Here is a 27,137-nt window from a genome sequence, read left to right as displayed (position 1 = left end):
TATTGATTAAATCTTTGCACTGCCAATTGGATGTTTGATTTAGGGTATTTATTTAACACTAATTGATCCTATTTGAATCCCTTTGGTACTATTGGGTACTTTTTGACACTTATTATTGCTTCTTCTACTTTGATGCACTATGAGTTGGATGTTTGGTTTATGTATTTATTTAATACTAATTGGTCCTATTTGAATCTCTTTGGTACTATTGGATACTTATTATTGCTTCTTTCACTTTGTTCAATTGAGGTTAGGGTACTTTTGGTACTTTGGATACTATCTTCTATTATTTGGTCTATGGTACTTTTGATACTTTCTGGTATTTGAAGGTTTTTTGGTACTTTTGGAACTACTTAGCTTATGGTGTTTGCTACTACTTCTTATGGTACTATCTAACTAGAAAGTGTGAAACTTGAGATATTAGGGATTTACATGTATATTAATCCTTTGATTCCTTTTATGAAAGACTATGAAAAGTTTAAGACTAAGTGAATAGAAGACTAGCTCTAGTTTAATTTTCTTTAAAAACTCATTGTAAATGTGAAGAATGGAACAATGTTCACCTTGTTGCCATGGCCTCATATTGTGAATTCTAAGAATATCAACAAAGCTTGTGTTTCTTTTCTATGTGAGGATGCACTACAAGATATAGACCTTATAGCGACGTTTAAAGCGACGAAAATACAAACAGCAAAATTTGCCCCTGTCGTCGCAAAAAGCGTCGTTATTGACGACGCCATAGAATCGTCGCTATCACCGTCGCTATATGCATCGCTATATGCGTCGCAAATAGACGGTTGCAGAATATTTGCGACGTTGATAGCGACGACAATAGCGACGACAGTAAATTTGCGACGCAAATAGCGACGGTAACAGAGAAAAAAAAAATTTGTGGCAGGGCAGCAAGCTGCCCTGCCACATATAGCACTGTGTGTTGTATGAGAGCCATACAAAATAGTTTCTGCACTGCTGCATACAAAGCGTTTGCAAACAAAAAGAATGTATATTGAAATCATAAAACTGATGGATGAAATAAATACATGATATCGCATAAAATGCGATTGGTACAATCATAAAACAATATCACTAATACATAGAAAATGTCTACATAGATCGGGCGACTAAAAACTAAAGGTATGTGAGCTCTAAGGATCCAAGGGCGAGCTACAAATCGTCGTCCCCCGAAAGCTCTTCCCGCTGTAAAGGAGCATCAAACGGATTCTGCAGAAAAAGAAACAACATATCAATCCACCATACAATAATGCATTCAAATATCTCATGGTAACTACGGACAAGAAAGATGAGTGACTTACTGGGCCGCCGCGTCTATACAATCGGTCGATCAATGATCTGAGACCGTGCCTCTTCGCATATCGAGTCTCAAGGCCTTGTGGATCGCAATTTGTAATGGAGTGCTGCAAAGAAAAAAAAATGCTAACTGTTAGAAACATGATTGTCAGTACAAAGAATATCTCAAAAAAACAAATAAGCAAAACAAAAGAGAAACTTACAAAGTCCTCCAAATATGTCCTGTGGCCGCCACTCCCAAGATGATGTACTGATCCGGCCTCGATTCGTGCCCTCGCTGCCTCCCGCTACTGACTCCAACGTCCTGGCGAATTTGTACCCTCCTCCCTCAGTTGGTGCCAGTCGTCTGCATCTAACCACTCGGGCTTTGGAGCCCCACTCTTGATTGCCTTGCGTGCGTCGGATCGTCTATGTGACATGTATGCACGCATGCAATCTATCATCCAGCCCGTAGAGAATCTATCCACTGCGGCTGTCACCGGGAACTCCTCGTGCAAGGATGCTACTATGTACTCCTTGCTCCCCTCCAGTATGTTCCTCCAATGATCCAGGACATTGTGCCGAAAAACTTGTTGGCACAACTTCCTCATGCGAGCCATCACCCTCCTCCCCTCATCATTCATGATGATGGCTCCTGACCTGCCATCCACTAGGTATCCATAATCCCTAGGAGTGTGCCTTGTATGGGCCCTCTCCCATCTCCGTCCATGCTCCTGGGCATATCCAGGAGACCCCTGAACATCCGGTGTGCCGATGGGGGTACCCTCTCCCGGAGTGCCACTCAAAGGGGTGCCACCAGAGAGTGTGCCACCAAAAGGAGTGCCACCAGAGGGGGTGCTACCAAAAGGAGTGCCACCAAAAGGTGTGACATCTGCCGACGGCTGCGCAAAAGCCAGAGTAACTAGAGTGGACGTCCCCACAGGTGTGACAAATCCTGGAGGTGACCGAGCTCCAGCTGAACGACGAGACGGAGACACCGCGTTCGTGTCTCCACAGCAGCACCCCCTGATCCTCCTACAGTCACAGTCCCTCCCTCTGGCCCAAGTCGCGAGCATCGAGATCGTCTGCTCGAAGCTGAAGCATCTGATCGCGCTGAAGTTGATCTAGCAGAGCGCCTTGATGAAGAACGAGACAGCTCCTGATTTGCTATCTCTCTGAATCTCGCGAGCTGATCTGGAGACATACGTGCCATCATCTCCTGAAACTCCTCATCGCTCATCCCTCGACTCATCCTGAAAATGTCGATACCTGCACAGATAAAAAATAATGTTAGAATAATCAATTTAAACTATACAAAGCATATTAATATAAATCATTTTTGAAAAATCCCTCTTAAAATGCATATCTTATCTACCTTTATGGAAGATCTAAACAACGAATTGAGTAATACAATTCTCCAAGAATGAAGTATTCTATGGTCCCATGTTAATCTCCTGACACAACTCTGCATACACTGGAAGGTCGATAGACATGTCACCACAAAAGAACGAGTCTGCCTCGTTCTCAAAAAATTCTACGACTTCTATATTTCCATCATTGTTAGCTTGAGAGTACAATGCATGAAAAATGCTAACTTCAAATTACCGTTTGCTGAAAGTCTGCAATCGCCTGATCAATGATCTCAGATTGAAACTCGCCAAATCGTCGTACGTGTTCTATAGACAATCGGCGTTTTCGTTTAATTGCCAACTTGCATTGAGAGCAAGGACATGGGACACGCTGATTAAGATACGACTCGCGGTCTTGAATAATAGGACCTTCTTCGTTTGCCATCTTATCTACATTATAGCAAACGAGGCTTAAATGGATAGCTTTATGGAGATGTACGTCAAGTTGCAAGTTGACCATAAACCTTGCATTGTATATAGTAGTCGAGAGATTTTCCGATGTTATATCTCGGCCTTGTATCATGCTCAACGATTTGTTTGTCACGGTAGATAATTTTTTGTTATATCTCGGCTTTGAGTATAAGTAATCCATTTTAAAATTAATGCGCGCCATCTATGAAATTTTATAACTATAGTAATAAAATTTATTTCAATCAATTCTACTCATAGTCATAAGACCTGAGAGAAATTATCCTGTACTCAATTTAAGGGTTTCTTCTTCTATAACAATAATTTTGGGTTCATTTTGATGAAGTACGTGGCCGTATGCAAAGCACATTGCATACCATTATCAATACGTATATTATCTTAAATTTCCTTCCCTTCCCTCTCCCTCTCTTTCTCTCCCTCTCCCTCTCTTCCTCTCTTTCTCTCACCCTCTCCCTCTCCCTCTCGTTCTCTTTCTCTCCCTCTCTCATTTCCTCCCTCCCCCTCCCTCTCCCTCTCCCTCCCCCTCCCTCTTTCTCCCTCTCCCTCTCCCTCGCTCCCTCTCCCTCCCCCTCCCTCTTTCTCTCCCTCTCTCATTTCCTTCCCCTCCCCCTCCCTCTCCCTCTCCCTCTCCCTCTCTTTCTCTTTTTCTCCCTCTCCCTCTCTATCTCTCTTTCTCTCTCATTTCCTAAACAAGCAAAAAATAAAGTGATTTAAACATCCTCCAAGCAAAAGGGAGAGGGAGAGATACAATGCACTCTCCCTCTCTTTCTCTTTCTATCCCTCTCTCATTTCCTTCCCCTTCCTCTCCCTCTCACTCTCTTTCTCTCTCATTTCCTCTCCTAAACAAGCAAAAAATAAAGTGATTCAAACATTAAACAAGCAAAAGGGAGAGGGAGGGAGAGAGAGAATGCACTCTCCCTCCTTCTCCCTCTCTTTCTCTTTCTCTCCCTCTCCTATTTCCTCCCCCTCCCTCTCCCTCTCCCTCTATTTCTCTTTCTCTTTCTTTCCCTCTCCCTCTCCCTCTCCCTCTCCCTCTCCCTCTCCCTCTCTTTCTCTCTTAGTCTCTCGTTTCCTCTCCTAAACAAGCAAAGAAGAAAGTAATTTAAACATTAAACAAGCAAAAGGGAGAGAGAGAGAGAGAATGCACTCTCCCTCTCTTTCTCTCCCTCTCCCTCTCTTTCTCTCCCTCTCTCTCCCTCTCCCTCTCCCTCTCCTTCTCTTTCATTTCCTCTCCTAAACAAACAAAAGAGAACGATTTAAACCTTCAACAAGTAAAAGAAAGAGAGAGGGAGACTCACCAATGAGATATGGCGAGCGTGGGCGGCTTCTCTTTGCAACGAGGGCTCCTCCTCTCCTTCGCGAACAACGACGGTGGCGGTGGCGGCGGCGGCGGCGGCAGCAAGTCTCTTCCTCCTCTTCTCTCACAAAGCCTTGGCTCTCTCCCTCACTCTCTCCCTCGCTCTCGCTCTCAAAAGGCAAAGAAAAGAAAATGAAAACGGCGCTCTGGTTTCGGCCGCACTTTTTTTCCCTGCGGCATCGCAATTGGCGTTGCTATATGCGTCGCAAATGCGACGCAAATAGCGACGCATATAGCGACGCCAATTGTGACGCCAATAGAGACGCCTATAGTGACGCTGATATCCGCCGTCGCTAATCGGCGTCGCTATTGCCCCATTCCCTTGTAGTGATGTAGCTAGAAAAAGTGTTGTTGAGGCTATCAAATAGAAGGTGTTCACAAGAATCCTACTAAGTTAGTTGCCAATACTATGTGTGGGTAGTTTTATGCTTAAAAGGATTTAGAAGATATCGTGCAAATCTTGGGTTCTAGTACTATGGATGGGAAAGGGATTGAGCCAGGGCTAGAGGATATGGACAATGTGGTAGATACCTCAAACATTTGTAGTCTTCCAGGACAAGCCATAGTGCTTAGAAGGAGATGTTAAGATTGATATGCAAGATAGCACATGACACAAAAAATATGTGGGAGAAACAATCCGTGAGACATAGAGTTAGATCAAAATTTGCCAGTGCACAATAGAAAGATAAGGCTAAAAAAGCCATTGCTGATGATAAGGATGATGAGGCTAATGTTGTTGATTCCAAGGTTGCTAGTGGAAAGGCTATTGCTACGAAGGCTACCTATGTGTTTACTACTGATGCAAAGCCTAGCGATGCCAAGGCTCATGATACAAAGGTGGCTAATGATGAGAAGGGGGAGTATAAAAAGAGTATACAAAGAACATGAATGAAGGGGAGAATGATGTAAAGCATAGATGTAGAAAGAAGGCTAGCAAAGGGAGGAGATGAGCCCAGTCAATTTAGTATTGTTTTGTATCATTTGGATATTGCTAATTACCAACCTTGGTATTGTGATGTTTCTATACTTCAAATGGAACTGTGTACTACTATTTGAAACATTGTTTTATATGTGTCTTTCTCTTCTCACTTGGACTTTACGTATTGTAGTAAGGCAGCCTTGGTGGCTAAATGAGAGACTCTTAGACACACCACTCTTCTAGGATATGCAGGCTAGTTTTGAGTGGCTTAAATTACTTTGTGTAAGGTGCCCACCTCTCTGCCGGTAGGGAATAGTCCCATTCGGGTCCCCTAAAATGATATTAATCAGGGTTTCAACTTACAAGTTCTAAGGTCCTTGTCTAACTAACGTTCGCATCAAATAAATTCTATAGAGGAAAGCTGTCGGCTAACCGACACCACCCTGTCGTAGGATGGACCCGATGGTCACATCCACCATGCTTCCCTCGGGGGTTGTTTTAGTTATCCAATTACCTACCACATTATCTTTGACACATAAAAGTAGCTTTCTTAATTAACCCGTTAATCATAGGTTCCTTTATGTAATTTAGAGCACTGACATGAAGACAAGATAAAACAAGATCAAACACTTCCTTAACTTATCTTCAGGTTAATGTTTGTCTCTCGCCCATACAGGAGAATTAAGTATTCTTTTTTGCCTCTGCAAAAAAATCCTTCCATCTCCCGGCAATAAAACCGGAAGGTTTATCCTACCAAGATTTTGCCTTGTAACTAGTATCAAGGCCTCGAGATCCCATCTCGAGTCACATAGAACACTTGTGTAGGGCCCGAAGGCATTGGGATTTACGACTAGAGCCCCCACTCGCACCCAAGCATCCTCATATGCCAAGTAATTTCCACAGAGAGACCTCTCACGGAGGGTTCGATCCACATTCTCGGTATGGATTCATAACTCCCTTGGTTAGGATTTGGCAGTTCACGGGGGGGTAGCTAGTACCATCCTTCCTGAATTATCCCTTTAGGAAATCAACCATGGCTGAAAAAACCAGCTTAATAACATTTACTAAGGAAAAAATCCCTTTTGTTCCCATGGCAATTTATCCTTACAGTTCCCGCCATGAAAATATAATCACTTGGATATTCATCCAGAACCACAACCAATCCTTAAGTATCCTTTCGGGAACAATCAAGCTGAAACAACCAGCCTAACATCCTTTAACTAGGAAAACATCCTTTTGTTCCCGTGGCAATCAATCATCACAGACCCGGCCATGAAATCATCAACCACACCCCACTTGGGTTAACATCCAAAACCACATTAACAAATAGTTGAATGCACAACCTCTTGCTTCAAGGCATCGCAATCCCATTGCATGCACAACTAGAATTTAACTTGGATGTATCAAAACACTTTTACAACCTTTTCAAATAACCAAGCATAACTTGGGTCAACAATCCATCTTTAACAAGATCAACCTTCATTAAAACCATTTCAACAGTTCCAAGCAACATGCTTAGCATAAATCAACTACCCTAAAGTTCGCTCTCCCCCTTGGGTTAGGGCCTTGCAAGGTCAATTTAACAAGCTCCTTCTAGACCCTTTAAATGAGCTAAGTGATTTCATCTTGAACTTTATTAATCCTGGCTACCTATTTAGGGTAGAAGATCAACCCAATTCCTAGAGTAGCTATCTAATATCATAGGTCACCAAGTGCGAACCCATATTGCTAGTACATCACCAAGAGTATATTAACGAGATTCCCACCTGATTAGCCATAGGTTATCCAATCTTCATCTATCGGGTAGAGTTCGGACAAGGATCTCTAAACGGAATTTCTTTTAGAACTACGATTCTAACAATGTTTATCGTGCAATCCCATTGTGTGTGCAGGTTAACATATATCGATATGTGCGATCTAACGGTTACTTTAATATACTCTATCATCCTCGCGCATGAAAAACTGGTTTGCAATCTTAGAATGCTATTGCATTTTTTTGATAAGGGAGTATTTTTATCTCTTTCGATGTGAGGCTCCAATCATTTTCATGAAAATAATGCAAGATTCTAGCTCTTTCTAAATGCAAACTAAGGTAATCCATTTAGTGTAAAATACAAAAATATCTTCTATTATTAATCAATAGAATGTTCTTCATGCAAGTGTTTGTGTCAGGACTTTTGGCATCTTATAATGAGTTTTCCTTAATCAATTTTACCTATCATTTCATTGACCATAAACATGAAATATCTTATTATTATTACAACTATCATAACTAGATTCATGCCTAGGTTCTTTACCTATCAAACCATGCAACATGAATTTTATTATGATCCCCTATCCTCATGAGATAAGCAAGACATCGAAGCAGTCACTGGTTGTGGGGAGAAGCTTTAGTGTTTACCCTTGGCAGTGTGTTTGCATGGGTGGTGGCATCTTGACCCGAATCTCCGTCCATGGTTGTGGGATTCCCATTTGCTTGGGAAGATCTCCGCTTTGGGGCCATCCTCAATTAAGAGACTCTCTGAGTCGTGGAGAGAAAGTCTGTAAGAACCTTGGCCAAGAGACAATGCACGAATAGGGAGCACCTATTGGGAGCTGTGTATCTTATACACGAACTTCGGTAGAGAGCTTTAATGGGATGCATCTTCTTGTGCAGGGATTGCAGAACTTTAGCACTCCAATGCCACCTGAGTATATATTGATGATCATGAAGATATACTCCCAAAGGCACAAAAAGGGAGCCCGTGTGTGAATTGGGCTTGGGGAGGGGGAAGGTTGGAAAAGTTCTAGAATCTTCCCCCCTCTCTCTCTTTCTCTCTCTCTTTGTCTGTCTGTCTGTCTCTCTCTCTCTCTCTCTCTCTCTCTCTCTCTCTCTGTCGGCCTATCAAAATCAAAAAGGGGGGGTTGATGGGATCGCGGACTGCAGAGCTGGAGGGGGGCGCTATCTGCCGTGAAGCTGGAGGGGGTGGCGAAGCACGAGGGGGGGAGGTGCTGATCATGGTGAAGGGCCGCTACTTGCTTTCACAGGGGGGTTGATGCTCGTTGCCTCCCTACGGACCACTAGGGGGCCCCTTTTAAGGTGAGGAGGGGAGGGAGATGGTTATGGGGGGGAGGACGGCGCCCGCCATCTGGGGGGCTGCATGCCCCCATCAAAGACTTCACTCCCTCTCTCTCTCTACCTGACATGTTGTCGGCGGGGAGAGAGAGGGAGATAAAAAATTTTAAAAAAATTTAAAGGGAGGGGGGGTGTTTCTATGGGGGAAATAGTACGGGGGTCATGGGGGGGACATTACATCCTCTCCTCCTTAGAGGAATTGAGATGTTCTCATCTCGAGAAGAAACTGGGGAAGACAAGCACTAGTGGGGCTTATGACCTGTGGGTTAGGACCCATCACACTTCTCCTGCGCAACTCTGATCATATAGCACAGCCCTTAGCTTAAGCAGTTTTTCTCTGATACCAACTGTAACATGCCCGTCCCTCAAATTACGGGACATGTCTTGGCAGTCGTCAATCTAGAAGATGCCGCCCGGCACTCCCAAGGAAGGACACGTGGTTTGCCAACTAGGGTCTCTTGAGTCTGCCTCGCAATGGAACTTATCCGGCCATTCCCACTAGGATCGACCTAAATTCCGGGTTCCTAGTAGTCGGGTCTTCCTAACAGCCTTCTAGCGTCGGTCTACAACTGCTCCACTTTGCGCAGATACAACTGGACCAAAGCAAACTCATACCGCACTTGGTTCAAAGAGAATGGGAAATAAGACAGATGCATCGCTCGACCTCTCTGCTTGTAGGGCATAGTCCCATTCCAGTCCCCTAAAATGATATGAATCATGGTTTCAACTTACAAGTTCTAAGGTGCTTGTCTAACTAACGTTCGCATCAAATAAATTCCATTGAGGAAGTTCTCGGCTAACCGAGACCACCCTACCGTAGGATGGACGTGACGGTCATATCCACCACACTTCCCTCAAGGGTTGTTTTCGTTATCCAATTACCTACCACATTATGTTTGACACATAAAAGCAACTTTCTTAATTAACCCATTAATCACAAGTTCCTTTACGTAATTTAGGGCACTGATGTAACGTCTCCTCTTAGTATCATCCAGGACACGTCTCAGCAGTCCATCAGAAAGGATGTCTAGAAAGCTCCGCCCGACACTCCCGTGGGATGTTACGGAATTTGCGATCTAGGTTTTCCCACGTCTGCCACGTAACGGAAGTATCCTAGCTGTTCCCACTTAGGATCGACCGGAATTAGGGTTTTCCTGATTGGTCATTAACTAACAGCAACTAGCATCGGACCTGAGCGAACTACTTTACGTAGAAACGCTAGGGGCGAAGCGGATTCACGCTGCACTTGGTTCAAGGAGAATAGGAAACGAGAGAGATGCAAAGCTCAACCTCTCTGCCATAAGGCATAGTCCCATTCCGTTCCCCTAAAACAACGTAAATTGGGTAAGACATAACTCTAGGTCATCGCTTTCGTTATTCGTTTTGATGATCATCCCGCTGTTCTTCGAGATTTTTGAGAAAAGTTCTCGGCTAAACGGGACCACCCAACCATAGGACGGACCCATGGCCCATCCTCCGCACTTTCCTCAGTTTGTTTTTAGTTATGTAATTATCTAACACATTGATTTGGACATGTAACAACCAGCTTCTTTAATTAAACCGTTAAGCACTAGTTCCTTCACGTAATCTTATCACATGACATAGAAAAAAAATATCAAACAAGTTCTTTATTACATAACATTATTTTTATCTTTGAAATACAAGGAGTTCCGCCCGTAGGCTTGTCCATAATCCGCCCGAAGGCTATCCAGTAATCCACAGGGATCACTATTCCAAGCTTCCACCCGTAGACTAGTATGCGGGCCTCGAGATCCAATCCCGAGTCACGTTAGCCTCTTGCGCAGGATCCGGAAGGTGAGGGATTTACGGCCAGAACCCCCCTGGCACCCAAGCGTCCTCGTGCTCCAAGTACAACTCACGAAAAGACCTCTCGCGGCGGGTTCGGTCCATGTTCTCGGCGCGGTCAACAACCCCCTTGGTTAGGGTTAGGCAGGTAGTCTGAGGTAACTGAACTGCCTCTCCCTTCAGGCTTTCAACCTGGAGTATAGGTATTCATTTAATTTGTAATTCATAAATCGAATAGTACTCTAAAATCTCTAGCAAGCACAAACATTTCCATTAATCGACCTTGTTGTTTGGCAAACTACTAAGAAATTAATCTTTCCTTTTGAATGTATCAACACTCGTTCCAAGGTGTCTTGCAAGTTGGCAAGATCCTTTATATTCCGGGTTAGGGCCTACCTTATTAGCCCAACTTGGTCAACCCTAATTTCATTGGGTACTTTAGTTTCCGGTTTATAACTTTCCTTATTTAGAAGGATATCCAAGAATACATCCTTTTGCAAGATAACTTGCATAAGGTTCTGCCATCCTTGTTGAGGGTATTTACCCTTTTCTTCTTGTGACTCAATCACAAGACTATACGACTTCGTACTTGCTGCGCAAGTCCTGTGATGAAATAATCCGTTTTAGCTTCTTTAAGCTGATGTATGTCGGATCTAGGGTCTCTTTTTAAGAACCTCAGGAACAAACCCTAGCTCTTTTATCTTTATGAATTTATTGACCCTACAATCAAGGAAAGTAGTCAAGTGCTTAAGGTATAAACGTTTCTTTGGTCTTTAAATCATTCTCGAGGCGTATTTTTCTCTTCAGCATGGTATTTCTAAGTTTGGATTGGTTTAGTTATCTTTTGGAAGGTAATATTGATCACCTCGTCACGATTTGTTATCCTTGTGACAATTGATTTTTCAGTCGGTGAATTCAATTTAATCTTCCTTTTTCCTTGCAAATGAAACTCATGCCAAATAACAATCTTTTCCTTGCTAAGATACACAATTAGCAATGATAACTTCCTAGTAATTTGAGTGACGAAAAAAAAACCTTTCATGAATTTCATGATGAATCGTTGCTAAAAGAATAGGGTTAATGGTGCAAGATACAATTTTTATACCTTCAGGATTTAACTGAAATATACTACTATAGTAAGTAGATAATCTTGCTCGTAATTCGTTATAATGCAAGATGCTATTCGAAGGAACTATGTTCTATACATTATCATTTGTTCAATTAAACTAAACTCCTTCATTGTAAATAACTCGAAAAAATATATCCTATCCCTAACAATTTCTCTTTGCCTGATTGAGTTAAAACCGATTTAAAACCGAGAAAGAAAAAACTTTGTTTTGCGGTGAGATATCCACATGGATACCAGGAAATGATCCTCCCGCAGCTACTCCTTGGACTTTCTTAGGCGGCATCGCAGTTCGATCGTGAATGCAGCTTTTACTCTTTCTTCCGGATTTCCACCGTCTTTCTTTCGAGGCAAGGAGCCATTTAAATGGTTGATCACGAGAAGGAATAATAAGACCTTTAGGTTCCTAGCTTCTTCGGAGAGAGGAAAGATTTATAAAACCTAAGAAGGACCTATAGGGTATATACTTGGCCCTTCACTCCTCTCTTTCTCTTCTTTATCTTCTTTTATCTTCTTCCACCCTATTCCTTCTTACTCTTCCTCCTTCATTCCTCTCTTTCTCTTCTTTATCTTCTTTATCTTCTCCCACCCTATTCCTTCTTACTCTTCACGAAACAACATCCGGGGTCCATGATGATGGTTTGAATTTGGGGTCCAGGGGGGGTGGGGGGGAGGGAAAGAAAGAAATAATGGGGACACGGGGGATTAAAAAAAAGGCTTGGGGGGGTTGTGTAAAAAAAAGTATGAGGGGGGGGGGGGGGGGGGGGGTGAAAAGGTTAAAAGGGATATAAGGGGGGTTGAAAGGGGGCTTAATTATTCCCCCCCTTAGGAAGCTTCCTAGAGAAGCTTCACTGACGTGGGGGGGTAGCCAGCCGTCCGCCAGCTACAAGGGCGGCAGCGGTGGCGGTGGCTCGACATATCTTCTACGGCCTTCGGCAGCGACACGAGGCCTCCTCCTCTCCAGCGGCAATGTTCAGTCTCTTCCTTCCCACTCTCGTCCTCTCCTGGCAGCGTCACGGCTATAGCACTCCGTTTCCCTTTTCCTCCTCAAGCCCTGGCCTCCACTGATTTAAATAGGGGGGAGGGAGAGGTTCCTCCCTCCCTTACCTGGCAGCATGCATGGCTAAGGCTCCACATGAGCCCCAACGTGCTGCTTGAACGTGGCTTCCCTCCCTCCCCTCCAGCGCGACGTCGGCTGGGGGGAGGAGGGAATTTAAAAAAAAAATTCTTTTATTTATTATTAAAGAAAAGCTTTTATCCATCGGGACTTGTTACATTGCTTCTCTACATTCTTTCCCCCTTAGAGGAATCGAGATGTCCTCATCTCGAGATGAACTGGGGATATTGATGGTTGAGAGTGTCTTCTTCTATCCAAGTGGCATCCTCTTCGGGATAATCTTTCCACTGGACGAGGCATTCTCTCAAGGTTCTGGATCTTAACTGTCTCTCCCTAACATCTAAGATCCTATCAGGCCTTAGCTGAAGGACTCCTTGGCTAGGCATTACAATTTGTTGGTCATCAAGTACATGGTTAGGGTTGGGTACATATTTTTTCAATAGGCTGATATGCAATACATTGTGAACCTTTAGGTTCTCAGGGAGTTGCAATCTATAAGCATTGGGTCCTAGGCATTTGAGGATTTTGTACGGCCCACAATACCTTGGACTTAGCTTCTTGCAATCTCCTAGGGATAGAGAACTCTTTTTAGGGCGTATGCGAATGAAGACCATGTCTCCTTCTTCGAAGACTCTTTCTTGACGCTTCAAATCCACGTATGCCTTCTGTCTATCCTTGGCCGCTTGTATGTCTTGTCTTATTGACTTTATTTGCTCATCCATGTCTTCCAACATCTGTCTTGATGCTTCAACCCTTAGGGTTGGATCAGAAAAGTTTAGGGAACTTCGACAATCATGACCATACAATGCTTGGAAAGGAGTCATCTGAATGCTCTGCTGGTAAGAAGCATTGTAGGCAAACTCTACCAATGTCAAGTATTGAATCCACCTTTTCGGCTCTCGATAGGAGTATGCTCTAAGAATATCCTCGATGACTTGATTTACTCGCTCTGTTTGGCCCCATCAGTTTGGGGATGGTAGGCGGTACTAAAACATAGTTGAGTCTCAATAGCTTCAAAGATAGCTCTCCAGAAGTGTGATGTGAAGAGAGAATGTCGATCACTAATGATTCTTTTGGGTAAACCATGTAGCTTGAATATCTCCTTGATAAAAAATCTTGCAATGTCGAACGCTTTATAGTTTGTCTTTACTGGGATAAGGTGTGCAACCTTAGTAAGCATGTCAACCACAACCATGATGGAGTTGTATCCTCCTTGTACTTGGGGTAAGCCTATAACAAAATCCATACTGATGAATTTCCATTTCATTTGAGGGATGTCAAGCGGTTGCAGTTTCCCTGACATCAAGACATGTTCGGCTTTGATACGTTGGCAAGACAAACACTCAGTGACATATTTGAGAATGTCACCTTTAAGCCTCTCCCAATGATAGCTCTTCCTAACTGCATTAAGAGTCTTAGTATAGCCAGGATGTCCTGCGAAAGGAGAATCATAAGCTTCCCACATTATCTTCTGCTTAAGTGACTAGCTTGCTGGTATACAGAGCCTTGTTCTGTAGTAGATAAGTCCATTATCAATGGAAAATTCCTGATACTTAGCTTGCAACTTTTGATTCTGCTCCTTAGTAGATATTTCCTTTAGCATTGTTTGGTAGACCAAATCATGGCATGCTTCCTCTCTAGCTAATTCAAGTATTGGATTGTTTGGCATAGATACTTTTGTAGCCAGAGATCTGGCCGTTGATGGATTCTGCAAGATTAGAGAATTTAGGAATGTCTTGCGTAAGTGCATCGGCAACTACATTCTCTTTCCCTGGTCGATACTTGATTTCAAAATCATATTCCTCCAACACTTCTATCCACCAATGTTGCCTCATGTTGAGCTCGTTCTGGGTAAAGATCCATTTGAGACTCTTATGGTCGGTTATTAGAGTAAACTTGTTACCCAGGAGGTAGTGTCTCCAAAGCTTTAGAGCATGGATGACAGCTAGTAACTCCAGATCATGCATGGCATAATTCTTTTCATGATTCTTCAATTTCCTTGAAGAGTATGCTATTGGATGACCTTCCTGCATAAGTACACACCCCAAGGCAAGAATGCTAGCATCTGTTACTACCTCAAACTCTTTATTGATGTCTGGAAGTTTTAGAATAGGTGCTGATACCAAACTTTGCTTCAATTTGTCGAAACTATTCTGTTCGGGAGTTGACCATGTAATGGAAGTCTACTTCTTTAGTAAATCCGTCAGAGGTGCTGCAATCAAAGCATAGTTTTTTATGAAGACCCTATACCATCCTGTCAATCCAAGAAAGCTACGTATTTCTCTGACAGATACTGGTGTTGGCCATTCAAGCACATCTCTGACCTTGGCTGGGTCTACTGATATTCCTTCTGATGATACTATGAATCCCAGATATTCAATCTGACGCTTGAAGAATGCACACTTCTTCATTTTTGCATACAACTTATGTGACCTCATTATCTCAAGAAAAATCCGAAGTTGGGGTTCATGATCTTCTTCCTGTTTAGAATAGATTAAAGTGTCATCGAAGAAGACAAGCACGAAATCATCAAGATATGGGCTAAAAATGTCTTGCATTAATCTATTGAAGGTAGCAGGTGCATTCGTAAGCCCGAATGACATAACCAAGAACTCAAAGTGCCCATATCTTGTATTGAAGGCTGTATTTGGAATATCTTCTTCCTTGATCCTTATCTGATAGTAACCTGACCTGGGATCAATCTTGGAGAAGATCTTTGCACCCTGAAGACGATCAAGAAGCTCATCTATTCTAGGAATAGGATACTTGTTCTTGACTGTTGATTGATTCAACCCTCGGTAATCAATACATAGTCGAAGTGTCCCATCTTTCTTTTTCTGGAATAGTACTGGAGCTCCCCACGGTGAACTGCTAGGCCGGATATAGCCCTGATCTAATAGTTGCTTGAGTTGTTCCTTCAACTCAATTGCTTCTGGTATGGACATTCTATAAGGTCTCTTTGCAATTGGCGCAGCTCCAGGTACTAACCTAATCTCATGATCTACTTCTCTTTGAGGTGGAAGTTCGGTCAATTCTTCACGGAATACATCAGTGTGTTCCTTAAGCCAAGAAGGTCCTTCATGAGACTCTTGCTTTTGATCTAACTTGTTGAGTTTGATCAAGTAAACGGGTAATCCTTTTCTGACTCCTTTTATGATCCGAGATACTTTGGCAAATTGGATTCTTGGCACTCCTTCCTCACCTTGAGTTGTGACAAATTTTCTTTCAGAGTTTCGAAAAGAAACTTGACCCTTCCCACAGTGAATGTGGACATCGTTGTGCTTAAGCCAATCCATCCCGAGTAGACACTCATGGATACCTAAATTCATGACTCTGAATTTGACTGAAGTCTTCTTCCCTCCCAGAAAGAATTCCACCTTAGCAGTTTGCCTGGTACAAGTTACCTCACGACCATTTGTCAATTCCACAAGCAAGGTAGGTGCTTCTACTGTGGCTATTCCTAATCTTTTTGCACATGCTGGTGAGATAAAGGAATGTGTACTGCCACAATCAATCAAGGTTTTGAAACTTTTACCTTGATAGTCCAACGAATCACCAAGAACTGGCGATTTGGCCCTTTCTTATGTAAAGCAGCATGGACTGTCGCTCTTTCAAATTCTGCTTCCATGGTCAGATCTTCCTCTTCTTCTTCTTCGCCTCTTTGCCTATTGGCAATGCAGGCGGTTCTCCCTCTTCCACGTGTAGCGGATCCTTGACCACGGCGTGCTCCTTGGAAAGGCATTTGGCGATGTCCTTCACTGAGCTTGGGACATTGCCTCTTGAAGTGACCGGGTTTGCTGTAGTGGAAACAACGGAGGTTTCGGCCATTACTTTGAGTAGGAACAAAGTTGTTGACGTTATTTGTCCTTGCTTTCTTTCTTTGTCCCTGATTATGACCTTGAACTCTCTTCATTTGAGGTCTGAATGCTCCTCTGTTCTGGTCATTATAAGACCAAGTTTTGTTACCCCTTGGTCTAGCTTGCACCTCCTGAATTATAGGCGCCGCTCGAATGAGTGCATCTTGAAGATCTGATGGATGCATAGATTCGAGACGGGTATTTACTGGTGGATTTAAGCCCGCACAAAATTTGGACACCTGCTGTGTCATGTCCATCTGTGGCGCATACTTTAAAAGTGAGACGAATCTAGAGTAGTATGCGTCAAGAGTGAGTCCTAGCTGTTTTAGCTCGTAGAACTCGTTCATTTTCTGTGTGCGATATGCAGGTGGTAAGTATCTTCCTTGCACGGCTTTCTTCAGCGCCTCCCAGGTAACGGATCCCTTAGAAATCCCTTGATCCCTGCACCATTGCTTCCACCAAAGTCTGGCTTCGTCGGTGAGTTTTAACTTGGCGAGCATAGCCTGATTGGTGGGTGCAGTACCGGCTGCTTCAAAGTAATCCTCCATGGATTCAATCCAAATTTCAGCATCAGCCTGGACGAATCTGCCTCTCCCGTCAAACTCGGGTGGCTTAATGTTGAGTGTTGAAATGACTTGTTTTTTGGATGATTTTTGTTGTTTTTGAGAGCTGAATGGTTGATTTTAAGGGATGATTGATTGATTTGGAAGAGGATTAAGAGTGTTTTGGATGATATTGATTGTGTTTTGGAAGATCATGATGATTGTTGGTGGTTCTGTGATGTTCTGATAGGTTCTGAATGGTTCTGTATACCTTCTGTTTTGTTCTGTTTTGGTCTGTTTTTGTTCTGATTATCTTCTGCAAGGTGGGATGAAGTATTGATTGATGAAGAATGAGATATTGTGGAAGTTTATTTTGAATGGTTTGTGAGAGTTTTGAATGATTTGAGAATGAGTTATGAGGTTTTGATGACCTTCTGTAACCTTCTGTAGGTCTTCTGTAGAGCTTCTGTTCTGTTCTGTTTCTGTTCTGTTCTGTATTGTAACTGTTCTGTAGACTGTTCTGTAAGTGTTCTGTGGAATGTATGTGATTTTTGGGAAAGTTTTCTAGCCTTGGAAAGAGGTGAATACAAGTGCAAAAGAGCTGAAGGAAGTGGAAGAAGTAGCTGCTGAAGACTCAAGAGAAGACTAGAGTGAAGTGACAGTAGTGAGCTGTGAAGAGACACTGTAGTGGCTCTGGTGACCTTTCATATCAGACATACCTCTTGGGAGGGGTATCCATGACCTAAGAGTGATTATTGAGAGTAATTTTGAGAGATTTTAGTGAGGATATGATGTATGATTGATGGAGTGTGTGAGAGAGAGTCAGAGATAGCCAATTCTACTCAAACAAAGTGATTGTATATGGGAGATTGAGAGAGAAGACTATGAAGATATTGAAGATGAATACTATGTGATGTATTTCCATTCAAAGATGGTGTACTTCTTTGCTTTCTTTGTTCTATTGATGGATTTTGTGAAGATGTTGAAGAATATGGTTGATTCTATTAAATCCGTGGGAGATCTACATGATGCTGCATGAAGACTTGTTGTGCCTGGTGTTCTTTTCTTCATTGTGATCATATGAAACATGATAAACAAGCTTGTTGATGTTACAAGATAGATTTTCTTGCAAGAGAATTCCCTTTTCCTTGGTGTTCCTCTCGGGGCTCCATGTTTTTGGTGCGCAGCCGGGGAAGCTTGCCATCAACAAGCACCAAAAAGAGGCTGAAAATGAAGGAAATGGCATTGCCAAGAAGAGAAGAATTAAATGGATGTTTGTAAAGTTCCTTCTTCCACTGAAGAGTTGGAATTCCTCATAATCAAAGCAACTTTCCATAAGAAGTTCATCCCACAATGGCGGAAACACATCACCATCATGATGCATGCTCTATGTGGTGGACAGTTTCCTCTTCCTATTGAAGCAGCAGAAACTTGCATCTTGGTGGCAAACTGTTTGGGAACAAACTAAAGAGCAGAAACAGAGAGAATGAACATCCATGGAATATTTGGCATTCATTGAGAAGTTTCCAGACAACATCAAGTGGGAGATTGTGAAGAAGCTTCAGGAGTCTTGGTCTGTAGAGGTTCACAAAGACAAGAAGGAAAAGAGCTGGAATTTGTTCGTGGACGCTCAACAGCAAGATACATGGGATGCTTGGTGTACTGATAATCTTATGTTTGTTCAATTAGCAACCCACTGGAAGTTGGTAGACAGAGTGTTTTTCACAACATACACTATTGAAACCATCAGAAGCTGGCATTACTATGATGATGGCACCACCACCATGCTCAGACGTATGCATTTTGACACCTTCAGAACCGAATACCTTCCCCTGTGTAGTGGCATGAAAGCAGAATTCAGGGACGTTGAAAAGAAAGAAGTAGAAGAAATGTTGGCAAGAGAGTCCTCCAGAGACTGAAGCCTTCTGTTAACCCTCTGTGGAGCACTAACAACATAGTGGAGTCAACCCCCTGATGAATGACGCAATAAAAAGGCAAGCGTTAGAACGAGTCCAGAGGTACGTAAGAAGAGAGAAAGCAAGAATCAAAGCTGAGAGCGAGCTCGCAGCAGAAGCCACCTTGGACGCCCTTGCGGAACTCTTTACAGAAGTCCCAATGGCACATCAAGCCCTTCCTCCTCCTGCTGGAGGTCCACTTCCAAGCCAGATCCGTCCTGGAAATATTGATGACAGACCAGCGAATGTAGTCCCATTGCCAGTTTTTAAGGGAGAGTACAATGAAGACCCTGATCTTCATGTAGCAGAGTTTATGGTAGCGTGTGTGGCTAACAATGCCAGAACCCCTGAGCATTGGTTAGCGATATTCCCCGCCACTTTCAAGGGCGCGGCGTTTCAGTGGTATGAGAGACAAGCAGCAGGAACTTTTGGCACATGGGACGACCTGAAGTTGGCCTTCCTCACTAAATTTAGGCGTGAAGGCTTTGAAGAGCGGATGAGAGAGGAATTGATGAACCTAAGTCAGTCCTCTGGAGAAAGAGTGGAAGCCTATGTCTCGCGAATGGAATCCATCCTGAAGAGATGGACTAACCATAATCTAGATGATGGCATTCAGAAGGGAGTGTTTCTCAGAGGATTACAACCAGAAGTCCGTAAGTTTGTGGAGCTGCAAAGACCAGCCACCCTGCAAGCTGCAACAGAAGGTGCAAGACTGTACGATGAAGTGGAAGCTAGATTAGCAATGAATACAGGAAGAGGAGTCCTACCTCCTCTGGTGCCAGGAATGATGTACCCACCAAATGCAATCCCAGGGACTGTTCCCTATCCCTACCAACAGATGCCCCCGGTATCACAGTACAGTGCACCAAATCCACAGTGGCCACAATCCATGCCTCAAATGGTGGTTCAACCACAACAACAATGGTCTCAACCAATTTCCTCAATGACAAATCAACAGCAACAGTGGAACCCTACCAACTGGAGTCAACAGCCAACAGTTCAAACAGGAGCTCTGAATCAGAACCAGAACAGAGACCCCTCTGTACCAACCCAACCAGTTTATGTAGTGATTACAGAGCCTCCTCAAAACCCTCCTGCCAGTACGCCCGGAGGAGAAAGCTTGAAGGATTATTTATCCAACTCAGTTGCAAACATAAAAAAGGAGTTGATGGATGTGATTACAGAGCAACTACAGACGCTGAAAGTGAACACAGCGAGCATATCCAACGTTGCAGGAGCAGGAAGAGATGTGATGCGGTCAAATACTTGGTGTGGTAAGTGTCATCAAGCAGGCCATTTAGCCACTGAATGTACACGGAAACCAACCATTCCTGGGGCCTTCTGTTCCTACTGTTTGCGGAAGAACCATACAGAGGACATTTGCTCTCTGAAGGAGATGCATGATAGGAGAAGAAAGGAAGAAGACGCAAGATTTAACTTGCTGGAATCCAAAATGACAACACAAGATATTGGACCCAAGCCTAGAGAGTTTGGTCCTAATTTCGGACCCAGAAGATTTCCTTCTCAAAGTTACAGAGGAAGACAGTCTGGCGGTGGTCAGAGATCAGAAGTGGAGTGTTACAGATGCGGAGAAAAGGGACACATCTCACCAAATTGTCCAAATCCTCGAAGGTCAGTGGATTACAAGCCCTTATGCAGTCGATGCAAAGGAGAAGGCCACACTGCAAAAGACTGTCCAAGCCCAGCCCCAGTGAAAAACAGTGCTACTGATAGTCCGTCCAAGGCCCAAGAGCCTACCTCCAATTTAGTGGAATTGGAAGTTGCTGCCATCACTCGTGCAAAGCAGAAGGAACCACCTATCCAGAAAGAAAATAACCCTCCTACCAAAATAGTGAAGTTCAATCTTCCACCAGAAGAACAGAACAGAACAGAGCCTAACAGTATTGTACAGCGCCCTACAGTGCCACAGAGAGTTACAGAGAGAGTTACAGAGGCAGGACCAGAGGTCCAGGATACAGAAGAGGAGGAAGTGCCACAAGTGGCAGAAGAAGTTTCTGTAATTCCTCTAATGGAAGAAAGAGGGAAAATGAAAATGGGTGTTGTCCCATTCCCTAATCGATTAGAAAAGCCAGTGGATCCTATTAAGGAATACGATCTAGTTAGAGATCTAGATACCTTTAAACCAAACCTCACATTCCGACAATTATTGATGTTGTCCCCCAGTTGCCGGAAAAGGTTCAAAAGTATACTGACGAAAAGACGTGGCTTAAGGATTGCTCCCTCAACAGTAACAAAGTCCAACAAGGCTCCAGAGCCTGTAAAAGAAGTGGATGTGGCTAACGCTTTCCTAGATCCAGGTACTCCAGAGACTGGCGTATGGATAGAAGGCTGCTTCATTGCAAATGCACTGATTGATGGTGGTTCATCAGTGAACATTATGACGGATGTGACAATGAAGGATCTAGGCCTACAAGGTGTGCAACCAACCCAATGGCTCATCAGACTGGCGGATCAGAGTAGAATCAAGCCTTTGGGCATTCTTCCATATGTGAAGACTACAGTGGCTGGAAAAGATTATTGGCTGACCTATTTGGTGGTGAAGCCAAACTCTTATGGTACATCCTATCCTCTGTTACTGGGTAGACCATGGCTTTTTGAAGCCCGAGCAAGGACGGATTGGTTTAAAGGAACTTTGACCTTGGGTAGAGGACCCAATAAAGTGGTGATGAAACTGTATGGTTCTCAAAAAGGACATGGATCCACCTCCTTGGAATTATCTTCTGATTCCCCTAACGAGGCTACAGATGGAACATCAGCAGACGAAGATGCTGTCAAACAGATCCTTCCCAAGAAAACAGTGGCACATTCCTTAACAGTGGATACTGTAAGCCGACTTCCAAAAGATGCAAAGCCATTATCAATGGGTGAATACTTTTTGCCTGAACCAGGAATGACTTCTGAAATCACTTCTGACAGTGAGATAGAAGCATGGATGTACTGCTCTCCCTGTTACATGGCCACAGCAGAGGCAGAGGATGGAGAGGAACCAGAGAATCTGTTCTTCTGTTACAGAGCTCGTACAGAGACAGAAGCAGAAGCAGAAACAGAGACAGAAGCAGAAGCAGAAGCAGAAGCAGAAGCAGAAGCAGAAGCAGAAGCAGAAGCAGAAGCAGAAGCAGAGACAGAGACAGAAGAGGTTGAATATGATATGGACGAAGAGAATGATGAAAGTGAGCCAGAAGAGTCTATCCCACCTGAAGAGGATACAATTGAGGAAGAAGTTCCAGAAGTGTCAGAAGCCGATGAGCTCATGCTACGGGACAGAATGGCAATGGTACCATTTGGTTTGGTAAATGAATCTTCTCATATGCAAAACCTTTATAAGACGTGGATTAAGAAGAACAAGCCGTCTTTCAGTAGTGGCTCATGCCGTCCTAACCCATCCGTGCCAAAGAAGGATGATGATGATGCACCGTGCCAACAAGCACCAGTCCCATCAACCCAACAGGCATCAGAGGGTCCCTGTTATGTGACGTTCCTAGATGTGTCATCAGAAGAGGAGTCTTCAAGCCAAGAGGTAATTAATTTTGAAACCAAACCCGAAACAGCGCTTATCCCATTCCAACGTCTTAAGGAGCAACCTAAGTCTCCACCAAAAGACGAAGTTGGTTCTAGTGGGACATCAGAAGAGGATACCACTCCCTTGAAGGAGTCGGATCTGTATCCAGAAGCAGTCCGCGGGACCTTCATCCGTGAAGTAGAAGGTGAAAGGCAGTTAACCTTTGTGGATTCAGAAGGCACTGAACGCCACTTAAAGGTGGGTAGCAGTCTCCCAGAAGAGGAGTTGTCAACTTTGTACAACTTGTTGAAAGAAAATTTGGACGTGTTTGCATGGTCTTACAAAGACCTAAAGGGGATTGATCCCACAATATGCCAGCATCATATTGACTTGGAGCCTGATGCCAAGCCAGTACGGCAACGACAGAGGCGAATGAACCCAAATTATTCCACATTGGTGAAAGCGGAGCTGCTGAAGCTTCTGGAAGCCGAGTTCATCTATCCAGTGGCAAACAGTGAATGGGTTTCACCCATCGTGGTTGTACCCAAGAAGAATGGCAAATTGCGAATATGTGTGGATTTCCGAAAGCTTAATTCCAAGACAAAGAAGGATCACTTTCCAATCCCTTTCACAGACCAACTGTTGGACACAGTGGCAGGACATGAGCTTTATTCTCTTCTGGATGGATTCAGTGGATACAACCAAGTGCAAATCGCAGAAGAAGACCAATCCAAAACAACCTTCACCACAGAATGGGGGACCTACGCTTACCGAGTGATGCCATTTGGGCTCTGCAATGCCCCTGCTACTTTCCAACGAGTCATGATGGCTGCATTTCAAAATCATCTGCACGACTTTATTGAGGTATATTTAGATGACTTCTGTGTCTATAGCTTGATTAGTGAACACTGGGACCACGTGGAACAATGCTTTGACCGATGCCGGGAGTATGGGATTTCCCTCAACCCCGACAAATGCATCTTTGGGGTCTCTTCTGGAGTTCTATTGGGCCACATTGTCTCTGCACAAGGGATATCAACAGACCCTGCAAAGATCGAAAAGATCGCAGCTCTGCAAGCACCCACCAACCTCAAACAGTTGAGGGGATTCCTAGGCCATGTGGGTTACTACAGAAGGTTCATAGCCCATTTTGCGACAAAGGCAACCTCCTTGCATAAGCTCCTGAGGAAAGATGCAGAGTTTACTTGGACAGAAGAATGTGACAAAGACTTCCACACTCTGAAGCAGTGTCTGATAGAGGCACCCATTCTGCAACCTCCTGATTGGACGAAAGAGTTCCACGTACACACTGATGCATCAATTGAAGGCTTAGGCACTGTCCTCTGCCAAAAGGGCTCCTCAAAGCTGGATCAACCGATCTATTATGCAAGCCGAAAAGTCACTGATAGGGAACGAAACTATACAGTGACAGAGCTGGAGTGCTTGGCAATGGTGTTTGCCCTGGAGAAGTTTCGCCATTACCTCCTATCTACCCACTTTAAAATTTATGTGGATCATGAGGCCCAGTCCTTCTTGATGAACAAAGCAGATGTGAAAGGACGAATGATGAGATGGCTCCTTTTATTCCAGGAGTTTGATTTTGAGGTGATTACTAAGCCTGGTCGTTCCCATGTCTTGGCTGATCATCTGTCGCGTATCCCACAAACTGCAGACGAGGAGCGGGATGATCCAGACCTCCCTGATGCTTCCCTATTCTTGGTCGAAACTGTAACTCCCTGGTATGCAGACATTGCCAATCTACTGGCAACCCAACAGTACCCTCCTGGTATTTCTAGTCGGGAAAGGAAGAAGCTCATGCTAGAATCAGCCCCATATACCCTGCTAGGCGGTGCACTGTACAAGAAAGGCAAAGATGAAGTGCTCAGAAGATGTGTTGCAGGAGACGAGATTGGGATTGTTTTGAAGGCTTGCCACGACGAGCCATGTGGAGGTCACTTTGCAGGAGAAGCTACAGCCAGGAAGGCTCTGCTAGCAGGATATTGGTGGCCTACCATTCACAAAGATTCCTATGATTACTGTAAAAGATGTGATGCTTGTCAAAGAATGGGGAAACCCACTAAGACAAGTGCCATGCCATTGCAACCTATCCTTCCGTTGAAGCCGTTTGAGAAGTGGGGCATTGACTTCGTAGGTCCAATCGATCCTCCCACCAGAAGGAAATAGAACAGATACATCCTCGTATGTACGGATTATGTCACAAAGTGGTGTGAAGCTAAAGCCCTCAAGCGGGACGATGGTAACAGCGTGGCCCTGTTCATGTACGAGAATATCATCACCCGTTTTGGCAGTCCCTTAGAGTTGGTAAGTGACAGAGGCACTCATTTCCTCAACAAAGTCATGGAAGAGTTGACAGAGTTGTATAAGATCCGCCATCGCAAGTCCACTCCTTATTACCCTAGAGCCAACGGCCAAGTCGAAGTCACCAATCGCATCCTCTGCTCGATTCTAACAAGGACGATTTCCGCACATCGTCGTGATTGGGATGATCGACTTACAGAGGCCCTCTAGGCGTACAGAACCTCCCATAAAGCAGCAACGGGACAGACACCTTTCCAGCTGGTGTATGGTACAGAAGCAGTTTTCCCTGTTGAACTGGAGCTACCCTCGTTGAGAGTGGCTATCAAAGAGCGTTTGGGGGATGATGATTCACTGCAACACCGTCTCTTGCACTTGGAATGTTTGGACGAAATTCGCAGGATGGCTCTACAGTGCATGGAAGCCACGCAAGCTCGACGTAAGGCTTACCATGACAGTTTCATCAAGCACAAGGAGTTCAAAGAAGGTGATTTGGTCCTAGCCTATGATTCACGATTTGGCAAGTTTCCTGGCAAGCTCCAACAGCGATGGATGGGCCCCTATAAGGTACTTGCAGTCAACCCTAATGGCTCTATCCAAATACAGACCCTGGATTCCTCTGATGATCCCTTTCTGATCAATGGATATCGCCTGAAGAAGTACTTCCCTCCTTGGGGATCTTGACAATTACGGTCACTTGATCTTTTCCCTCGTTGTCGCGGCACGTTGAGTGTTGAAATGACTTGTTTTTTGGATGATTTTTGTTGTTTTTGAGAGCTGAATGGTTGATTTTAAGGGATGATTGATTGATTTGGAAGAGGATTGAGAGTGTTTTGGATGATATTGATTGTGTTTTGGAAGATCATGATGATTGTTGGTGGTTCTGTGATGTTCTGATAGGTTCTGAATGGTTCTGTATACCTTCTGTTTTGTTCTGTTTTGGTCTGTTTTTGTTCTGATTATCTTCTGCAAGGTGGGATGAAGTATTGATTGATGAAGAATGAGATATTGTGGAAGTTTATTTTGAATGGTTTGTGAGAGTTTTGAATGATTTGAGAATGAGTTATGAGGTTTTGATGACCTTCTGTAACCTTCTGTAGGTCTTCTGTAGAGCTTCTGTTCTGTTCTGTTTCTGTTCTGTTCTGTATTGTAACTGTTCTGTAGACTGTTCTGTAAGTGTTCTGTGGAATGTATGTGATTTTTGGGAAAGTTTTCTAGCCTTGGAAAGAGGTGAATACAAGTGCAAAAGAGCTGAAGGAAGTGGAAGAAGTAGCTGCTGAAGACTCAAGAGAAGACTAGAGTGAAGTGACAGTAGTGAGCTGTGAAGAGACACTGTAGTGGCTCTGGTGACCTTTCATATCAGACATACCTCTTGGGAGGGGTATCCATGACCTAAGAGTGATTATTGAGAGTAATTTTGAGAGATTGTAGTGAGGATATGATGTATGATTGATGGAGTGTGTGAGAGAGAGTCAGAGATAGCCAATTCTACTCAAACAAAGTGATTGTATATGGGAGATTGAGAGAGAAGACTATGAAGATATTGAAGATGAATACTATGTGATGTATTTCCATTCAAAGATGGTGTACTTCTTTGCTTTCTTTGTTCTATTGATGGATTTTGTGAAGATGTTGAAGAATATGGTTGATTCTATTAAATCCGTGGGAGATCTACATGATGCTGCATGAAGACTTGTTGTGCCTGGTGTTCTTTTCTTCATTGTGATCATATGAAACATGATAAACAAGCTTGTTGATGTTACAAGATAGATTTTCTTGCAAGAGAATTCCCTTTTCCTTGGTGTTCCTCTCGGGGCTCCACTTAATCTGTTTGAGAAGGAACTTATTCTCCTGGATCACAGTAGTACTTGATGTAGGAGGCGAGTTTGGAACCTGTGCTTGGGGTTGTGCCTGAATAAAGGTTTTCTTAACGTTATTTATACGATAATCGACGTTAACTTATCCTTAATTCATCTATCTCGTAAACAATGTAGCTACTTAACTTCTTATCAACTCTTCTACACAGCCAGACATCGATAAAAAGAAGTCTTTATTTGTATTTATATGGGCATAGCCCTTTCGAATACAACGTTCCCTGTGATGATAAGTCAATTGTTACATTTAGTTTGGGGAGAACAATGTTGTATTACATTTATCTATAGGAACTGAGTAATAGTAGGGTTTTGGGTCATGGATCTTTAGGAATCGATAAGTCATTGGAAGTTCAGGGTAACCTTTCCATTGGAATCCATACTTCTCATGGCGGCCCAACACTTTAATCCTGTCGGCGGGGATTACATGGGTTACTTTCTCATATACATATGAGTTCATCTCAACCCTCCGACCTCGGATATGTAAAGTCAAATTTACGTGAGCTTCCAC

The sequence above is a fragment of the Lygodium microphyllum genome, chromosome 19, assembly GCF_053477565.2.
Source record: "Lygodium microphyllum isolate KBCC chromosome 19, Lygodium_microphyllum_v1.1.10, whole genome shotgun sequence".
Taxonomy (NCBI): Eukaryota; Viridiplantae; Streptophyta; class Polypodiopsida; order Schizaeales; family Lygodiaceae; genus Lygodium; species Lygodium microphyllum.
This window is presented reverse-complemented; position numbering follows the sequence as displayed.